This window comes from Balaenoptera musculus, chromosome X, assembly GCF_009873245.2.
Source record: "Balaenoptera musculus isolate JJ_BM4_2016_0621 chromosome X, mBalMus1.pri.v3, whole genome shotgun sequence".
Taxonomy (NCBI): Eukaryota; Metazoa; Chordata; class Mammalia; order Artiodactyla; family Balaenopteridae; genus Balaenoptera; species Balaenoptera musculus.
The window spans coordinates 15587796-15608718 of NC_045806.1; the positions used below are offsets into that span (position 1 = coordinate 15587796).

The following is a 20923-nucleotide window of genomic DNA, read 5'->3' on the forward strand; positions in this document are numbered from 1 at the left end:
GAAACCCGCGCGCCTAGAGCCCATGCTCCACAACAAGAGAAGCCACCGCAATGAGAAGCCCGCGCACAGCAACAAAGAGTAACCCTCCCTCCCCGCAACTAGAGAAAGCCCGCACGCAGCAACGAAGACCCAACGCAGTCAAAAAATAAAAATAAAACATAAAATAAATTAAAAAAAAAAAAAAAAAAAAGGTCTAGGGGACTTCCCTGGTGGCACAGTGGTTAAGAATCCACCTACCAATGCTGGGGACACAGGTTTGAGCCCTGGTCCGGGAAGATCCCACATGCCGTGGAGCAACTAAGCCGATGTGCCACAACTACTGAGCCTGTGCTCTAAAGCCAGCGAGCCACAACTACTGAGCCCTCGAGCCACAACTACTGAAGCCCACGTGCCTAGAGCCCATGCTCCGCAACAAGAGAAGCCACCGCAACGAGAAGCCCGAGCACCACAAGGAAGAGTAGCCCCCGCTCGCCGTAACTAGAGAAAGCCCGTGTGCAGCAATGAAGACTCAACGCAGCCAAAAATTAATTAATTAATTAATTAATTTTAAAAAGAGGCATGATATTAAAAAAAAAGGTCTCAAAATTTTCCCCACAAAGAAAACTCCAGCCCCAGATGCTTTCACAGGAATTCCAACCTCACAAAATCTCAAAGAATAGAGAAAAAGGGCACAGCCTAACTTACTCTTATCAGGCTAGAAGAACCCTGGTGCCAAAACCTGACAAGGAAAGTCCTCACATTTTTATCTATTTTATAAATCAATTTAAGACTATTTACAGAATTCTCTGGAATGCTTACAAAACTGTCTAGCAGCAATTTCAAATCTTGTAAATTGGGGTAATTTGAAGAAATATAGGACAAAAGGAACCATTCCAAACTTCAGCAACAAAATTTTTTGAAGATAAAATCACCAAGAACTAAAGCCAGCCAACAATGCTGTAGTAGGAGAAATGGCATCCCATATGCCCCACCAAAAAAAAAAAAAGTCCTAAAGAGGACAGAAACTGGGTTAACTGTTAGGTGATGAATATGAACTCCAAAGTGGCAGCTTTGGGTATCATTTGTCACAGTACAAAGTAAAGTTAATGGTGAACTATATGGCATGATGGTAATTTGAAGCTTTTGTGTCTCTAAAAGAAGCAAATGGAAGGAAAATGATTTGTTTGGTCTTTACAGTGCAAAATGACTTTCTTAATAAGCATCAAGTGCTTTCTAATGCAGGGGGGAAAAGGCTTTATTCAATAAAACAAGTGAATCAATATCAGATATGTTAAGATTAGAAATAAATTATGCACTTAAAGTAAACAAATATTCACAAAACCTTGTGAAAGGTGTTTTATTTTTCCACTCCCTCACTCATCTCCAAATTTCTCTACTGTCCTACCCTCAATCTATCCTCTTGATTAGCCACGTGTGAATTACCCAAGGCAAAGTGAAAGCCTACTTTCTCTCTGCCCTCACTCTTCAGGCTCCTCCCCCAATGCTCACAGTAAATATGTTCAACACACACACACACACACACACACACACACACACACACACACACAGAAACAGCATAGGGTATAAGAGCATGCATGAGAGAGTCATCTGCCTGCTTTTGAATCCAAGCTCCACCATTTACCGTGTTAAGCTTGGCCTGTTCCTTAACCTCTCTGGACCTCAATTTTTCATCTGAAAAAAATGGAGGTAATGATAGGATCTACCTCACAGCATTCTGTAGGGATGAAATGAGGTAATATAATGAAGGTCTCAGTATAGACAAGAAATGTTAGCTATTACAAGCGTAATTAGAAGACAAATTCATAGTACACTCCAGCACTAAATGTAAATAGATTTCGGAATTATTTCTTGCATTCATTCATCTAGTTTACAAATATTTATTGAAGTTCTATTACATACAAGGTACTATGCTAGGGACTCGATATTACAATAACCAAGACAGATATGTATCCTGTGCTCAAGAGCTCACAGCCACTATTTAGATTCACTAGTCATTGGTACGGCCAAATAAATGGTGATTTTTTTTTTTTTTTTTTTTTACTTAAAGACACTTTCTGTTCATAGTCCATGAGACTCAACTTGGCCTAAAAACAAAAACAAAGCACCAGAACGCAATATCCTCTCCTATATAGACTTGGTCTCCACCTCACCCCAACCCTGGCAGCATGCAACTCCAACCACAGCAGGCACTCAAAACAGAGTTCTTTTTAATTTAATTTAATTTATTTATTTTTATACAGCAGGTTCTTATTAGTTATCCATTTTATACACATCAGTGTATCCATGTCAATCCCAGTTGCCCAATTCATCCCACCGCCCCCACCCCCCTGCGAATTTCCCCCCTTGGTGTCCATATGTTTGTTCTCTACATCTGTGTCTCAATTTCTGCCTCGCAAAGCGGTTCATCTGTACCATTTTTCTAGTTTCCACATATATGCGTTAATATACAATATTGGTTTTTCTTTCTGACTTACTTCACTCTGTTTGACAGTCTCTAGGTCCATCCACGTCTCTACAAATGACCCAATTTCATTCCTTTTTATGGCTGAGTAATATTCCATTGTATATATGTACCACATCTTCTTTATCCATTCGTCTGTCGATGGGCATTTAGGTTGCTTCCATGACCTGGCTATTGTAAATAGTGCTGCAATGAACATTGGGGTGCATGTGTCTTTTTGAATTATGATTTTCTCTGGGTATATGTCCAGAAAAAAGATTTTTTAAATTGATTTGGTCTGGAATTTATTGCTGCACAATAACTCTATGACTATGTAGAGGAGAGAAATAGGAGACTCCTTCAAAGCATCCTCAAGGTATTGATCAGCACTGGGGGGATGAGAGCAGGGATGAGGCAGAGCACAGGGTTTGGATCCTCAGGAGATCACATTTGAGAGGAAGTGAGGTAGTAAGGAAAGGGAACCACCCACCAATATTGTGTGCCCTTCACTGCTTTTGTCATCACATCATGCCAAGTCCTGCTTCAAGTCCCCGCTTGCCCATTTACTAGCTATGTGACTCTGCTCAGGTATTTTAACCTTGTTTCTAACAGTAACTTATTAGCATTTACTATAACTATGTGTATTATTTATCATCTAAATTACAATAGGATAATTATAATTTATATTAATTATAATAAATATTTTCATTGGTTACAAGATTTTTATTATTTATACCAGGAAAGTCCCATAAATAATCACTATTTATGAGTCTCAGAGGAAACAGGAAGTCAGTAGTGGCTTCAGAATTTCTATTTAGAAGGGAGTTAGCAGCAGAAATCTGGCTGGGAGGAGGCTTTGGAAGCTGTGGGAGCACCGCACTTCAGGTAAGAGAGAGAATACTTCAATGGTCCATTTCAAAACATAAGAAATGCTGTTGGAGATGGGAAGCCAGTCCAGGGAGATGGAAAGGGGAGAATTATGAAACAAACTCCCTAAGAGTTCTACATAAATGATCATTCTCCTTCCCCAGATTTTACTGCACCATGTAATTTCAAAATCCGTACCCATTACTGAAAGTTATTCAAAAACAATTGGATTACCAAGAAGAAATGGGTCAACAATAGAATCCCCACGGAAAAGAAAATGTCTGAAGAAAAGAAGGCTCCAAGTGGGAGTGAAGAGTTACAAACAAAATAAACAAACAACAAAAACAAAAAGAATACAGTGGTTAAGGGGATGGGGATTTGAAATGAAGGGGGGTAATTTGAAGGAAAAAAAACCAAACATGTCTATCATTTCTACATTTTCACACAGAAATAGGCTCACTCACCTGACAGGAAGTTCAGAAGAAAAGATGGAGAAACTGCACAAATCTGAAAATTAAAAAAAAAAAAAAGGAAAGAATTAGATCAATAGAAACCAGGCCTTCTTGGCACCATGATGCTTCAGTACTACAGTCAGCACATTGGCCAAGGCCCCACAGACCCCTTGCTATCTACCAAGGCTTGAATTTGGCAGCAGAGTTACAAAAGATATGGAGGAAGCAAACCGTACTCCTAAGGAACTTATTACAAATTGGAAGACAAGCTCAAAGCCAGCTTGGGGGCTGACCTTGTTAATGTTTTAGTAGCATGTATTACTGCTCAGTCTCAGGTTTCATTAACTGCATCACAGGGGCACTGGACAATGAAGTGATCGGATCTGAGGAGGGGTGGTCTCTTCTAGAGACCATGCTTCATTAACTATTTCTTCAGTTTTTGTGACTTAACTTCCCTAGAAACTAAACTCCTTGATATCAAGGATTGGGTCATTTTTGTCTCTTGCATCCCCAAAGCCAGAGGCAGAATTCTTTCTCCACAGAGGGGCTAAATAAATAACTCTCTACTGATTGTTAAGTTTGGCTCAGAGTTGGAAGGGGGAGGTGGAGGCATTGGCAATTACCTGAGTGAGGGACAAGGCAGATGCACGCTGGGGAAAGGAAATTGTGTGCCCACCCAGGACAGAGAGCACTGCTGACAACCTGACTTGTATCTTTGAGAATATTCCATCATGCTTCACTTCAAAACCAAAACATCAGTACAGCTATTAGCTCAAAGATGACAGTCACTTCACACTATGATAACCCCTCATGTGAAATACAGACATAAAGATCAAGAGGTGCAAGAGGTTAACAATCCATAGGGTGATCTTGGAACCAAGTGACCTACTCCTGGCTTCAGTCAATGAGCCGTTAAGACAGAAGTTCAATGCTCAAGGAGGATCCAGAATATGAATTCAAAGAGGAAATAAGGAGTCATGGTGAGTTTCTATTGATTATATGCTCTTTAAGAGGTAAAAAGAAGTAGTTCTTAATAAAGCCTAATATGTCAGAAAAACTTCATTAAGCAACGTTTAAAGAAGGCAAAAATGAAAGCCGAGCATGTTGTCCTGTTCTAGGATGAACAAATTACAAACACATGTACCAATATTCAACGTGGAATGAATGTAGGATCAACAACTGAAAAACATTAAAATAATCAAACAAGGAAGCAAATCGACTGTGACTTCGAGTATGGAAATAATTTCACTTCGTATTTGTGCAAATGAGAATTTTCTACATAGGGGTTTTTGATGAAATTTCACAATTCAAGTACATTGCCTCTTCCAAAACCTTATGGATAACCACACTAAAGCATGCTGAGTGGTTCCTGGTAACCAAGTTTATTAATAAACAACATGAGGCTCTCTTTGCTCCCTTGGAACACTTTCAGGTAGAAAAATAGGGCAAGCAACAATGAAATTTGTTTTGCCCACTGAATGAAAAAATTAAAAAGCCTAATAATACCCAAAGCTGGAGAGCATGTGGGGAAATGAACTCTTGTTTACACTGCTGGTGGAAATGTAAACTTTGAGAGAACAGTTTAGCTCTGTTTTGAATTTTTAAATGTGCATACCTTTTGATCCAGAAATTCTAATTCTGGAGATTGTCCCTACAGAAATATTGACACACATACACAAAAATATACAAACAAATACTGTCATTGCAGCTTTGTGCAAGGGGGAAAAGCCTAAGTATCCATCAGTAGATGAACAGTTAAAAAATGATGGTCCATCCATATTCTGGAATATTATACAATGCTTAAAAAAATGAAGTTGATCTATATGTGTTGACACATAGAGATTGTCAATACATATAAGTCAAGTGAATACAATCAAATTTCTTAATAATATAGATACTAGGATATGTTAAGAAACAAACAAAGCTATACATATGTATGCTTATTTATATAGTGACAAGTATGGCTGCATACAAAAAAGCCTGGAAGGAAACCCACCAAACCTCCACAGAGAGGCATGTGATGGGGGAAAGGACGAAGCCCAATAGAACACCGGCACATGTTCATGTATTAACTTATACAATTACAGGTATTTCTTCTAGCAAAAGGCATAACAGAGGGAGGCTGGGCCAAACCATCCAGATTCTCCAAACAGAACTCGAAAATCAAGCTCGGAGGGAGGCTAACTAGGAAATGGCATCACTTGCTCAGCTGGATACCGTCTCCCCTGGCCCTGCTCTAACACAATTAGAAAGGCCCCACTGAGAGCACAAAGGCTTCTGGTCTCAGAGCCAAGAAACCAGCTTCCCAGCCAGGGAGCAAGAACTCACCTGAGTAAGCTGTGGAAGAGAATGTCAAAAGCAATGATGTGAAAATGGCTGATGGACGCAGACGCCTAAACTTAAAGAACTGTGCATCCGTCGGCCTCTGGATCCCTCTTTGCCACTATGGCCACCACACGTCCACCGTCCTTTACCTGCGCGAGAAACTGAGCAGGACTCAGGATCTGACCAGGATCAGCACCAGCACTCCAGTAACAAAACAGAGTGCCTGCCAATGTCTGGGCTTCTTACCTCATTGAAAGGAAAAGGCAAGTCACAAAAGGAACCATATTGACTTATGTAAGACATGGCACAGGACAGAGAAGCTTCTCAGAGAAGAACAGCAAACTCACCAATTGCTAGGATTAACTGAAACCTCCCACAATTGCAGACTCCACCAAACCATGACATCAGGAAGGCTGGAAAGGCATCCAACTTCCTCTATTTATCAAGCTGGCTAAAACCCAGGGTAATACCAGCATAACCAGAAAAAAAAAAAAAAAAAAAAAGCAAGCAGACTGTACAAGTGGTTTGGGTGGGAAGGAAATGATCTCTGTATGTACTTAGAGCCCTGCTCCAGTGCAGAGGAAGCTCTCAGAGAGGCTGCATCCAAGAATTAGAACTCCTGTGAGGCTGCTCAGAGGCCCTGGGTGCCGACCACAGGGCCCACACATCCTGGAATAATCAGCAAAACAACGGGCAAAGGGCACAGGTAACAGCAGCCCCAGACAGTTTCCCACTGTCCTCCTGGGTAATGTGATGCTGGTCCAAGGAGGAACCAAAACAAGACAAAACAAAACCCAGTGATACGCAGCATCCTGAGGGCTCGGCGCTTCATTTAGAATCTAATGATTAATCACTGGCCCAGACTGAGGGGAAGAGAGTGGCTCACACTTACAGGCAATGACACCAACACCATGGAAGAAAGGACCAGAGGACAAAGGCCTTGATAAATTGAAAATGAAAGTAGAAATAAGCAAGGAGAAGCTTCTCCACACTAGTAGGAAAAGCAAATTGCACAGATGGAGAGAATGGTGAAGGTTAGGCTTGTGGGCACATACAGGAGAAGGTCAGGGATATGCAGGTCTTGGCTGTAGAGTGGTGGGTATGGCCATTGAGGAACAAACAAGAATGGTTCTCAAACCTTGTGGTGGCCCCATTACTGATGGGACCCCGTCTAAAAGGACCTTTACCTGCACAGACTGGTTTGTTCAGTTCTGGATGCCACCATTCAAGAGGAGTTAAATTGTGAGATGGCTCTGAAAGACTTCAAAGATAATTAATTCAACAAAACTTTACCAAATGCCTACTGTGTGCCAAAGAACAGGGCCGCTCTGTTTGGGTGTGCCAAGGGCACTTGGGCAAGAGGACCATTAGAGCCTGAATGCAGATGGCCAGGCTTTCTGGAAGCGCAGATGAACTGGCAGCGGGCTCTGTCACATGCACAGCGGGAGCTCCAAGGAAGGGAACCTAACCTGTTGCAGGGAAACGGATCTGGGAGAGTTTCCTCAAGGAGATAACAGTCATGCTGCATCTTAAAGGATGTGCAACGCCCTTTACGTGAAGACATGGGAATGGGCATTCCAAAGAGAGGAAAGTACCTAAACCAAGACACAGAGTCAAAGACTGGCATGGAGGAGGCAGGGCTTAGAATCTGTTTGATGTTGCTAAGGCATAAAAAGCAAATCACAGACTGGCCAGAAGGGACCTGGAGGGAAGGAGCAGACAACCGATGGAACGTATTAAAAATTTAATCTGTAAATAGACTGGGAAAAATCCACATTGCATGTCCAGGTGGAGGTTACGATGGATTATGAATATATCCATGATGTATACAAGGCCCTCTGAGAAAGAACCATTGCAGCGAGGTGGTTTTCATCTCTGCCATGGGCACAAGGTGATGTCTAAAAGGTAGCTTAAACCACAGTCCAAGGGATTTAAATTAACAAGAGGAAGAATGTCCTGATATGGAGCATTGTTCAACTGTAGAAGTGACGAAGAGAGCTTTTGGAATTGCTTTCCAAAACATCTAAGATGACCTCTTGGTCACCCTGGTGAGGCTGCGTCAGAGGTGGAATGAACCAGGCCAGGGAAAGGAGCTGGTGGACCTCTTGCAACTGTTGGTCTGATGCTATTTTTCTGCAGCACTGAACACTTTCTTTTCTCTCCTCCCCTCTCTCCAGTCTTCTCATTCTCTCTTCCCTTCTACTCTCCTTCATCCCACAGTTTCCCTCTTTTCCTTCCCTCCCCTTACCGAGCTTAAGGCTTCCCAAATGTATCGCAGGGGATAGAATATTGCTGCTTACCTCTGCCCAGAGCTGGAGAAGAGGGTATTAAAGAGCACACAGTGAGGGACCCACTTTCGAAGGACCCTGATCAGCAGACCCAACCCTCTGGGTGAGGCTACCACAGGCCTCAACACAACATGGTGGAACGAAAGGTGTTTCAAAACTTAGGGCATGCCGGGACGTCCTTGGTGGCACAGTGGTTAAGAATCTGCCTGCCAATGCAGGGGACACGGGTTCAATCCCTGGTCCGGGAAGATCCCATATGCTGCGGAGCAACTAAGCCCATGTGCCACAACTACTGTGCCTGCGCTCAAGAGCCCACGAGCCACAACTACTGAAGCCAACATGCCTAGAGCCTGTACTCCGCAACTAGAGAAGCCACCACAATGAGAAGCCCATGCACTGCCGCAACTAGAGGAAGCCCGCGTGCAGCAACGAAGACCGAACACAGCCAAATAAATAAATAAATACACCAATGAATTCTTTCTCAGAGCAGTCATTTTCTATTTCACAAAAAGAACACTTATCGGGCTTCCCTTGTGGCACAGTTGTTAAGAATCTGCCTGCCAAGGCAGGCAACGTGGGTTTGGGCCCTGGTCTGGGAAGATCCCACATGCCGCGGAGCAACTAAGCCCATGTGCCACAACTACTGAGCCTGTGCTCTAGAGCCTATGCACCACAACTAATGAGCCCATGTGCCACAACTACTGATCCCACGTGCCTAGAGCCCGTGCTCCGCAACAAGAGAAGCCACCTCAATGAGAAGCCGGCGCACTGCAACAAAGACCCCACACAGCCATAAATAAATAAATAAATAAATTTTTTTTAAAAAGAACACTTATCTACTTGATTTCTTTAATGACAGTCTTATATTAAGCTGTATTCATACAAAGTTAACTAGAGGTGAACTTTTTTCCTTTTCTATGAAAACATTTCACCAGGAAAACTGAATTTAGATAACCATCACCACGTTAAATCAATCCCAACTGCCAAATCAAAACTACAATGAGGTATCAAGAGATCACTGAAGAAATCAAAGAGGAAATCAAAAAATACCTAGAGACAAATGACAATGAAAACACGATGATCCAAAATGTATGGGATGCAGCAAAAGCAGTTCTAAGAGGGAAGTTTATAGCTATACAAGCCTATCTCAAGAAACTAGAAAAATCTCAAATAAACAATCTAACGCTACACCAAAAGGAACTAGAGAAAGAAGAACAAACAGAACCCAAAGTTAGTAGAAGGAAAGAAATCATAAAGATCAGACCAGAAATAAATGAAATAGAAACAAAGAAAACAATAGCAAAGGTCAATAAAACTAAAAGTTGGTTCTTTGAGAAAATAAACAAAATTCATAAACCATTAGCCAGACTCATCAAGAAAAAGAGGGAGAGGACTCAAATCAATAAAATTAGAAATGAAAAAGGAGAAGTTACAACAGACACTGCAGAAATACAAAGCATCCTAAGAGACTACTACAAGCAACTCTATGCCAATAAAATGGACAACCTGGAAGAAATGGACAAATTCTTAGAAAGGTATAACCTTCCAAGACTGAACCAGGAAGAAATAGAAAATATGAACAGACCAATCACAAGTAATGAAATTGAAACTGTGATTAAGGATATTCCAACAAACAAAAGTCCAGGACCAGATGGCTTCACAGGTGAATTCTATCAAATATTTAGAGAAGAGCTAACACCCATCCTTCTCAAACTCTTCCAAAAAATTGCAGAGGAAGGAACACTCCCAAACTCATTCTATGAGGCCACCATCACCCTGATACCAAAACCAGACAAAGATACTACAAAAAAAGAAAATTACAGACTAATATCACTGATGAATATAGATGCAAAAATCCTCAACAAAATACTAGCAAACAGGGCTTCCCTGGTGGTGCAGTGGTTGAGAGTCTGCCTGCCAATGCAGGAGACACGGGTTCGAGCCCTGGTCTGGGAAGATCCCACATGCCGCGGAGCAACTAGGCCCGTGAGCCACAATTACTGAGCCTGCGCGTCTGGAGCCTGCGCTCCACAACAAGAGAGGCTGCGATAGTGAGAGGCCCGTGCACTGCAATGAAGAGTGGCCCCCGCTTGCCGCAACTAGAGAAAGCCCTTGCAAAGAAACGAAGACCCAACACAGCCAAAAATAAAAAATAAATAAATAAATAAATAAAATTTAAACAAAAAAACCCTGAGCTTTAAAAAAAAAAAAAAATACTAGCAAACAGAATCCAACAACACATTAAAAGGATCATACACCATGATCAAGTGGGATTTATCCCAGACATGCAAGGATTCTTCAATATCCGCAAATCAATCAATGTGATACACCATATTAACAAACTGAAGAATAAAAACCATATGATCATCTCAATAGATGCAGAAAAAGCTTATGACAAAATTCAACACCCATTTATGATAAAAACTCTCCAGAAAGTGGGCATAGAGGGAACCTACCTCAACATAATAAAGGCCATATACGACAAACGCACAGCAAACATCCTTCTCAATGGTGAAAAACTGAAAGCATTTCCCCTAAGTTCAGGAACAAGACAAGGATGTCCACTCTCACCACTACTATTCAACATAGTTTTGGAAGTCCTAGCCACGGCAATCAGAGAAGAAAAACAAAGAAAAGGAATACAAATTGGAAAAGAAGAAGTAAAACTGTCACTGTTTGCAGATGACATGATACTATACATAGAGAATCCTGAAGATGCCACCAGAAACCTACTAGAGCTAATCAATGAATTTGGTAAAGTTGCAGGATACAAAACTAATGCACAGAAATCTCTTGCATTCCTTTACACTGATGATGAAAAATCTGAAAAAGAAATTAAGGAAACACTCCCATTTACCACTGCAACAAAAAGAATAAAATACCGAGGAATAAACCTACCTAGGGAGACAAAAGACCTGTATGCAGAAAACTATAAGACACTGATGAAAGAAATTAAAGATGATACCAACAGATGGAGAGATATACCATGTTCTTGGATTGGAAGAATCAATATTGTGAAAATGACTATACTACCCAAAGCAATCTACAGATTCAATGCAATCCCTATCAAATTACCAATGGCATTTTTTACAGAACTGGAACAAAAAATCTTAAAATTTGTATGGAGACACAAAAGACCTCGAATAGCCAAAGCAGTTTTGAGGGAAAAAAACGGAGCTGGAGGAATCAGACTCCCTGACTTCAGACTATACTACAAAGCTACAGTAATCAAGACAATATGGTACTGGCACAAAAACAGAAACACAGATCAATGGAACAGGGTAGAAAGCCCAGAGATAAACCCACACACCTATGGTCAACTAATCTATGACAAAGGAGGCAAGGATATACAATGGAGAAAAGACAGTCTCTTCAATAAGTGGTGCTGGGAAAACTGGACAGCTACATGTAAAAGAATGAAATTAGAACACTCCCTAACACCATACACAAAAATAAACTCAAAATGGATCCGAGACCTAAATGTAAGACCGGACACTATAAAACTCTTAGACGAAAACATAGGAAGAACACTCTTTGACATAAATCACAGCAAGATCTTTTTTGATCCACCTCCTAGAGTAATGCAAATTAAAAAAAAAAAAAGCAAATGGGACCTAATGAAATTTAAAAGCTTTTGCACAGCAAAAGAAACCATAAACAAGGCGAAAAGACAACCCTCAGAATGGAAGAAAATATTTGCAAATGAATCATCGGACAAAGGATTAATCTCTAAAATATATAAACAGCTCATGCAGCTCAATATTAAAAAAACAAACAACCCAATGCAAAAATGGGCAGAAGACCTAAATAGAGATTTCTCCAAAGAAGACATACAGATGGCCAAGAAGCACATGAAAAGCTGCTCAACATCACTAATTATTAGAGAAATGCCAATCAAAACTACAATGAGGGGCTTCCCTGGTGGCGCAGTGGTTGGGAGTCTGCCTGCCAGTGCAGGGGACACGGGTTCGAGCCCTGGTCTGGGAGGATCCCACATGCCGCGGAGCAACTAAGCCCGTGAGCCACAACTGCTGAGCCTGCGCGTCTGGAGCCTGTGCTCCGCAACAAGGGAGGCCGCGATAGTGGGGGGCCCGCGTGCCGTGATGAAGGGTGGCCCCCGCTTGCCACAACTAGAGAAAGCCCTCGCAGAGAAACGAAGACCCAACACAGCCATAAATAGAAATAAATAAATTTTAAAAAAATCATTAAAAAAAAAAAGGGACTTTCCAAAGTCTTTAAAAAAAACAAACAAACAAACAAACAAAAAACTACAATGAGGTATCACCTCACACCAGTTAGAATGGGCATCATCAGAAAATCTACAAACAACAAATGCTGGAGAGGGTGTGGAGAAAAGGGAACCCTCTTGCACTGTTGGTGGGAATGTAAATTGATACAGCCACTATGGAGAACAGTATGGAGGCTCCATAAAGAACTAAAAATAGAATTACCATATGACCCAGCAACCCCACTAACGGGCATATACCCAGAGAAAACCATAATTCAAAAAGACACATGCACCCCAATGTTCATTGCAGCACTATTTACAATAGCCAGGTCATGGAAGCAACCTAAATGCCCATCGACAGACAAATGGATAAAGAAGATGTGGTATATATATATATATATATATATATATATATATATATATACACACAACGGAATATTACTCAGCCATAAAAAGGAACGAAATTGGGTCATTTGTAGAGACATGGATGGATCCAGAAACTGTCATACAGAGTAAAGTAAGTCAGAAAGAGAAAAACAAATATCGTATATTAACACATATATGTGGAACCTAGAAAAAGGTACAGATGAACCGGTTTGCAGAGCAGAAATTGAGACACAGAGGTAGAGAACAAACGTATGGACACCAAGGGTGGAAAGCAGCGGGGGGTGGGGTGGTGGTGGGATGAATTGGGAGATTGGGATTGACATGGATACACTGATATGTATAAAATGGATGACTAATAAGAAAATAAATAAATAGATAAACATACACAGGTTATTTGTGAGTAAAAAAAACAATAAAAAATTATTGGGTCTCTTTGAACTCCAGAATTCAATGGACACCTCTTATAGCAATGGATCGTGATTGTTACTAATAAAGTTCACTTGATATGGACATGCAGAAATTAAAAAAAAAAAACTACAATGAGGTATGGAAGCAACCTAAATGTCCATCAACAGACGAATGGATAAAGAAGATGTGGCACATATATACAATGGAATATTACTCAGCCATAAAAAGAAACGAAATGGAGTTATTTGTAGTGAGGTGGATGGACCTAGAGTCTCTCATACACAGTGAAGTAAGTCAGAAAGAGAAAAAGAAATACCATATGCTAACACATATATAGGGAATCTAAAAGAAAATGGTTCTGAAAAACCTAGGGGCAGATCAGGAATAAAGATGTAGACGTAGAGAATGGACTTGAGGACATGGGGAGGGGGAAGGGTAAGCTGGGATGAAGTGAGAGAGTGGCATAGACATATATACACTACCTAATATAAAATAGATAGGTAGTGGGAAGCAGCCACATAGCACAGGGAGATCAGCTCGGTGCTTTGTGACCACCTAGAGGGGTGGGATAGGGAGGGTGGGAGGGAGACGCAAGAGGGAGGAGATATGGGGATATATGTATACGTATAGCTGATTCACTTTGTTATAAAGCAGAAACTAACACACCATTGTAAAGCAATTATACTCCAATAAAGATGTTAAAAATAAATTAATTAATTTAATTAAATTAAATAAAATTCAAGGTGAGGGCCTCAAACTCAGCCTCTATACTGTTGTGTCTCTGCCGACCTTGCCAGCCAAAGAAAGTTCTAGCCCTTCCCTTTGTGGGAGATTGCAAAACTGGCCATAAATTTTCCCTATGCTAATATGCCTGTCCATTTGCAATGTGACCTCAGCTCCTCCTAGCAAAAGGCGGAGTCTATTTCTCCACCCCTTGAATGTGGGCCAGACTTGCACTTGCTCTGCCCAATGGGACATTGGCAAATGTGATACAAGCAGAAGCTTGAAAAGAGCTTGACCGCAGCTTTCTTGCTGCTCTTGGAACCTTGAGCCACTATGTGAACACTGAAACGAGCCTGAGCTAGCCTGGTGGAAGGTGAAAGGCACGTGCCCAGTCACCACCATTGTGCCAACCCCCAGAACAGAGTCATCCAGCTGACTGGCAGGGGACTGCCAGGGGCGTGAGTGAGCAAACTGACACCAGCAGGACCATCCAGCTGAGCCCAGCCCACACTGCAGACTCCAGAACTGGGAACAAATGAAATGGCTGTGGCTTTATTTAAAGCCACCCAAATGTTGGGGTGTTTTGTTACACAGAGAAAACTAACTTATGCACCTTCCTTCTTCCTTTCCGTCCTCTTCATTCTTTCTCTTCCTCCCTGTCTACCTTTCCTCCCTTTCATTATTCCCCCCACGCTTCTTGCTTTCCTCTTTTCCTTCTGCAAGTACTACAAGTACCCGTTTAAGGACCCACTGGGTACAAAAGACACTGTCCCGGGCTAGTTCTAATTCAAGGCCTCATTTCCTTCTAGCCCACTCCCTCTGAAGCCCGCATAAGCAGAGTCTACAGACACGGTCTCTGGGACTCACTCATAAAGTGATTCAGCAAGATGTTTCTGGAGACTGGCAGGCAAGAGGGTGGACTCCTGGCAGAGTTGGCAGTCCATCTCTGGGCATTTGTTGGTGATAATCTACCTGGGAGAGTCATTTATCACAGTGAACTGCTGAGTAGACTACTGAGGCATTCTAGCCCTCCCCTCTTGACCGGTCAACTCCTTGCCACCAGACGGGAAGTACAATAAGAAAACAGGCCTTTCATGCCAGACACCCAAGGTTTAAGGGGCATAGCCCAAAACCCCTTCCCTCACCTGACTGCCCAGCCTAAGCGACTGGAAGATATATTTATAACTACAGGAAACAACGCACTGTGAGTGGTAAAATGGTTAGATTTCCATTTCTTTACTATATGAATAAAAGAAAATCAATAGGATCATCTTGCTAATGACATCAAACCACTCAGTACAACTAAGAAGCCAGAAGAAGGTTATTTCTTAAAACGCTTTCTTTCCTCTTCCACATTTATAGTCTGTACTTTATTCCCACTCTAACTTATTTTTTCCCCTGAATGATGTTTTTTCAGACTTTTTAAAAGCTTACTTTTCCCTGGTGTCCTGGAACCTGTTATTTGTTTGTGGTTACAACATTAATGTTTAGAAAGGGCAAATTAGATGTCAGGGTTGGATAAATGTTCACTTTTTTTTTTTTTAATGGTGTTTTAAATGGAACTCTTTTCTCCCTAGGACTCCCTGCAGAAGTTCGCTTCTTCTCTAGGTGCAAGTGTGAATGTATTTTGAAACTGACCACCAACTGTCAGGTGGACAGAGATTTTAATGGCTTCCATCAACAGGAATAAATCGGAAGTATACCCTCTGGAGCACATTTCTAGGATTTTTCTCAATTTCTCAATGCCATCTTCTGGAAGAGCAGAGGAAGACTTTATTGCCTCAACTGTCTTCCAATATCTCCCTTCCCATGTTCCAAAACTGTCTATAGACCCTCCCTGTTTAAAGAGAACTATTTGCCCTCCTTCTCATCTGTTCTTGATAGTAATAATCCCTTCTATTTGTATGGTGATTTATGGTAGACAAAAGGCCAGGAGGTAATCAACTACCAAGACCACAGATGACAAAATGGCATTCTGTAGTCCCCTCCCCACACAAAGAAAAGCAGGTTCAAGGAGAATATAAATTAGAAAAGGAGATCAAAACCAAGGAGGGGAATTAGAAAACAAATAACACGGTCATGAGGCCTTCACATTTGTATTATCAAATATCAAACCACAAACATGGCTCTCTGGTGCCCAGAGAGAAAAGGAATCACGTTCCATGCTGAACTCATCCATGAAGAGGAGAAAACAAAATCCTTCAAGGAAGCAAAGTTTTTCCTTGTAACTAGTCCTTAACTGAATCTGCTCAAGGCTTGGCATACTCACGATCTCCACTTCCTCTCTTCCCAGCCTCTCTCGAACTGATTTCAAATAGGCTTTTGTGCTACTCTTATCAAGGTCGCCCAGGACTCCCACCTCACCTAACCCAGCAGTCACTTCTCAGTCCTAGGCTAAATCCTCCTGTCAGCAGCCTTGGACGTTTGATCACATCATCTACAGGAAGTTGTGGCTCCTAATTAAGACTCGCTTCTAAATGGAGGCCGGTCCATATTTGCACAGGGAAAGGATAAAGGGATATGTTCTGGGAAGGCAAGAAACATCTTCACTCAACCCCTATGCACAGATGAACAGTGTTATAAAATGCGCTCTAGTCCTAAGAGCACTGCTTTGAGGACACAAAGATGGGAGTGACCGACTCTTTTTGTGTTTGGGAAGTGGAAGACAGAGAAATGTGTTCCATATCAAAGGGAATGAAGGAGAGGATGCCCTGGTAAAGCTTGCCTAGAGTAGGACTCCTCTCCTACCCTCAAAGTTCTTAATTTCTGACTAATAACCAAAAGACCACCTCTCAAGGCTTGTTTTTTTTGTAAGGCATTGCAACCCATTAAAGAATGCAAATTTCAATGACTGTGGTCATTAACAGACGAGTGTGACTCCATTGATCAGATCAGCTTTGCTGGTGAGTAGGGATCCCACAGGCATGGATGACTTGGGAGAGCCCACTGAGGTCAGGCACAGACAACACAGGGGCACTGAGCTGGGAACCTGCTGTTAGCTCAGTGATGGCAAAGGGAGAGGGATGGGGAAGAGACCCCCAAGGAGGGTTTGCCTACATTATAGGTTTAGGTTTGCTGGGCTGGTCCTTAGAAACCAGAAGTCAATGCCATTCCAAGCAGCTCTCCTACATCCAGGAAAATCTCCCACTTGCTAGCTGGTCTTCTCCTCATTTTTTTCCCACCCTCATCAGGATGTTCTCTTAAAGCATCAACACTACCTGCTCCTTTTGTTTACATTACCTTCAAGTGACTCTACTTGGCTCCACCGTAAGTGGAATTATTTTTTCAGACTGTAAAAAATAATGGTGTAAAGTAGGGTGGGGAAAGCCTCCGACGGTGGAAACTCCTCTCTCACCAGGGAATTTGGCTATGACACCGAGCCCTGGCCTCACACCAGAGCAGGGCCATCCATTTTCTTCTCTTTTTAGTGTTCCCCTCTTTGACCCGCCCAGGGCTGCAATTTGTCAGGGTGTTTTTCCAGGTGACCTGGCTAACAACAATGTGACAGGTTCAGTGGTTTTCATTCACAGCCCCAGTGGAGTTCTCCTCTGAAAACTGCAAAACTGGACACACAAACAGCCTATAAAAAAATCCTACCTCCCACAAGTGTCTGGACGCTGCCTTTTCCCTAATGACCCTCCAGCAATCATGCAGCATCATGGGCTTTGCAGTATTTTTTTTTTAATGATTTTTCCAAAACCGAGGTGTTCCAAGTGGTGAGACAGTATTATTTTCTTTCCTTGCAACAGGAGTCTAACTCCCCGGATATTTTTTGAAAACTGGAGCAGAACACATAAGTGGTCCCAAAGCTACTCACTTGCCACCAGACCTCAAAGTCTCCTTGAACCATGAGGCGCACTGGGCCTGCCTGTTATAAGGTCTGTAACTCTCTAGTACACTGCAAGGAAAGCCATGTGATATCATGTGCGGGCCAGTTGGTTTGACCTTGAACTCTATGAGGGGTCAGCAAACTTGAGAGTAGAAAGGCCACTCTCCAGAGGCAGCTCCTGTAAGTCCTTCTGCCACCCAGGCCTCAAGCAACAGTTGGGGGGGCGGGGACAGCAAGACATTTTTACTGAGTCCTGATGAGAATGAATATGTAATTTTAGCCTACCACAAGCTGCAGGATGAAGTCGTCTCAGATATTTAATGCCTCACCACCTCAGATTCCTTATCCATAAAATGGGAATAATCATCATATTTGTGTCCTAAAATTCTTGCAAAGGATTAGTGAGTAAGTACAGGAAGAGTGCTCAGCACAGAGTATGGCTCACAGTACATGCTCAAAAAATGTAGCTATTGGGCTTCTCTGGTGGCGCAGTGGTTGAGAATCTGCCTGCTAATGCAGGGGACACGGGTTCGAGCCCTGGTCTGGGAAGATCCCACATGCCACGGAGCAACTGGGCCCGTAAGCCACAATTACTGAGCCTGCGCGTCTGGAGCCTGTGCTCCGCAACAAGAGAGGCCGCGATAGTGAGAGGCCCGCGCACCGCGATGAAGAGTGGCCCCCGCTCGCCGCAACTAGAGAAAGCCCTAGCACAGAAACGAAGACCCAACACAGCCATAAATAAATTAATTAATTAAAAAAAAATAATAATAACATGTTCAAGTACAATTGGTGTCTTTTAAAAAAAAAAATGTAGCTATTGCCTTATTGCCATCATCTACTGCTCAGGTGTGTCAGGCACGCGGCTGATTGCTTCATCGGCCTGGGCGGCAGGTGAAATTGAACGAGCTTCTCTAGCAGAGACTAGAGAAGCCTGCGCGGCGGGCACGCTGCCCTTCCTGCGCTCTTTCCTCCCTGGCCATCCCACCTTGCAGGCCCTCTTCCACCTCCCTGCCCTGTGCTCATCTCCTCATTCCCACCCTATCACCACTACCCCCTACCCCTCAAGACCGCAGCTAACATCCCTCTTGATCTCTGAGTGTGAAGGTCTTAATGAGCTTCCTGTCTCAAAAGGCACTGGTACTTGAAACCAACTCAGATGGTTGAATTGATGACTCTGCCATTTGTTAAAGGAATTGGGGGCCTGAGGGAGAAAGTGAGGAGGATATTTGGGGGCCATCTTTTAGGGCTTCATTCTCTCGCAGCTGAGAACCCGGCACACGGGTCGTCCCCACCCTGGGCCCCTGCGCAGTGGGCGAGTGTCTGCCGCCAGGCTCAGTGGACTCCCCATTCAACAAATATTTAGTGAGTAAATACCATGTGCAAGGCACTACGTGAGGCACTAGGAACACAGTGGTGAGCAAGACAGATACAACTGTGCCCTTCTGGTACTTACATGCTGGTGGGGCACTCAAATAAAAATGTAAACGAACAAATATATGAAACAATTACAAGTTTTAAAGAGGGCTGTGGAGCAAACACACGGAGCTGAATTATATTCTTAGAGGAGAGAGTGACACACAAAGAATGTGCAACTTGCTCCATACTAGAAAGGAAGTCAGCAAATAAAAAGTATGCCACCACATGATCCTTTCTATTAAGGCGTTCACATTGGCAAGAGTCAGACTAACACATTGCCAACACGCCAGGAAACCTTAATTCCAAGTGGGGAAACTTGCCGTCTCACTCAGCTGCTGTGCCATGTTTTTTTCGTTACTTCTGGGGCTGAGACCAGGCTGGACCAGTATTGCTTTGATATCTTCTCTCAGACCAGTTTCAGATGAAAATATAAAGAAAAGTTTATCTTAAAGGAATCAAAATTATAATACTTAGAGAACATAGGAAGTCTTCATTTGCTTATAAGCTGTTTAGCTGAAGCTCTATGATTAGACTAGAAAATGCATTCCCTCTAGAGCTGGTGTAAAATTGCTTTCTTCTTAATACACCTCAAAATGACAACCCTGGGGGAGGGGTGGGACTATGGGTGGATTATATTTGTTTCACTGCGGTTTTCTATAATTTCTCAAATTTTAACAATAAAGCTACACTGTTCTTAAAAACAGAAAAATAAATCTCACAGGCATAGTGTATTTGTTTTTTTTTCTTTCTATCCAACAGCAAAACAAAACTACACTAAAAATATTATTAGCCGCTCAATAAAATCTACATGTTATTAGTAGTAAGTATTAATTAGGTAGAAAACTAAAGCAGGGAAGTAGACACGAAGTGTATGGGAGGGCGTGGCAAATTAGAGAAGTGGCCTGTGAAAACATCATGAGAAGATGACATCTGAGCAAAGACCCGCCAAATGTCAGGGAGTGAGCCCGGAGGCTCGCGGGGGGATGAACAGTGCAGGTGGAGGGCTCTGTGCCCTAGAAGAAGGATCCTCCAACACCTGTTAACCCAGACAGACAAAGTCGCTTCAGACAGAAACCAGTCTGGACTTAATGGAATCAAGAAATGAGTCAGAAGAAAACTAAGTGATGAGTAGGCACAGCATTGAGATAAGAAACCACTGCCACAGACTATGGTCAGGCAGGATTCTAAGTCCTTTATTTGTACTAACTCAATCCCAGTGACAACCCTAGCTAGGGTATGTATATAATTTAATGTCCAGACTGGAGCACCTGAGAGTAAAATGAGACACTATTAATTAACGCAGAGAAAACAGGCATAAACCAGGGTTGCCTCAGGCAAACTGGGAAGTATCACCCCCGTACCCAGAAGGCATATTATTATAACTGCTTTATAGAAAAGGAAACTGTCGCAAGGCACAGAGGTCACAGAGGTAAGTGGCAGAGTGAGGATTTGAACTTGGGCAGCCAAGTTTTACAGCCCACACTCTTGATGCTTACGTAGTATTGCCTTTCTGTGTTGTGTACGCTAGGAAGCTCTCGGTGCTAAAAAGCTGGGTTTTAT

General features: G+C 42.4%; 1 protein-coding gene across 12 annotated transcripts in view; it reads right to left on the reverse strand.

The window, feature by feature from the left end:
- ADGRG2 (adhesion G protein-coupled receptor G2) overlaps positions 1-20923 on the reverse strand; it is a 142415-nt gene that overhangs the window by 87127 nt on the left and 34365 nt on the right. For 10 of the 12 annotated variants that reach the window (XM_036840816.1, XM_036840815.1, XM_036840813.1 and 7 more), the window contains exon 2: positions 3772-3814. The exons of the other annotated variants lie outside the window; for them this stretch is intronic. The gene's annotated coding sequence lies outside the window, so the exon portion shown is untranslated. The remainder of the gene's footprint in view (positions 1-3771; positions 3815-20923) is intronic. 12 annotated transcript variants of the gene reach the window in all.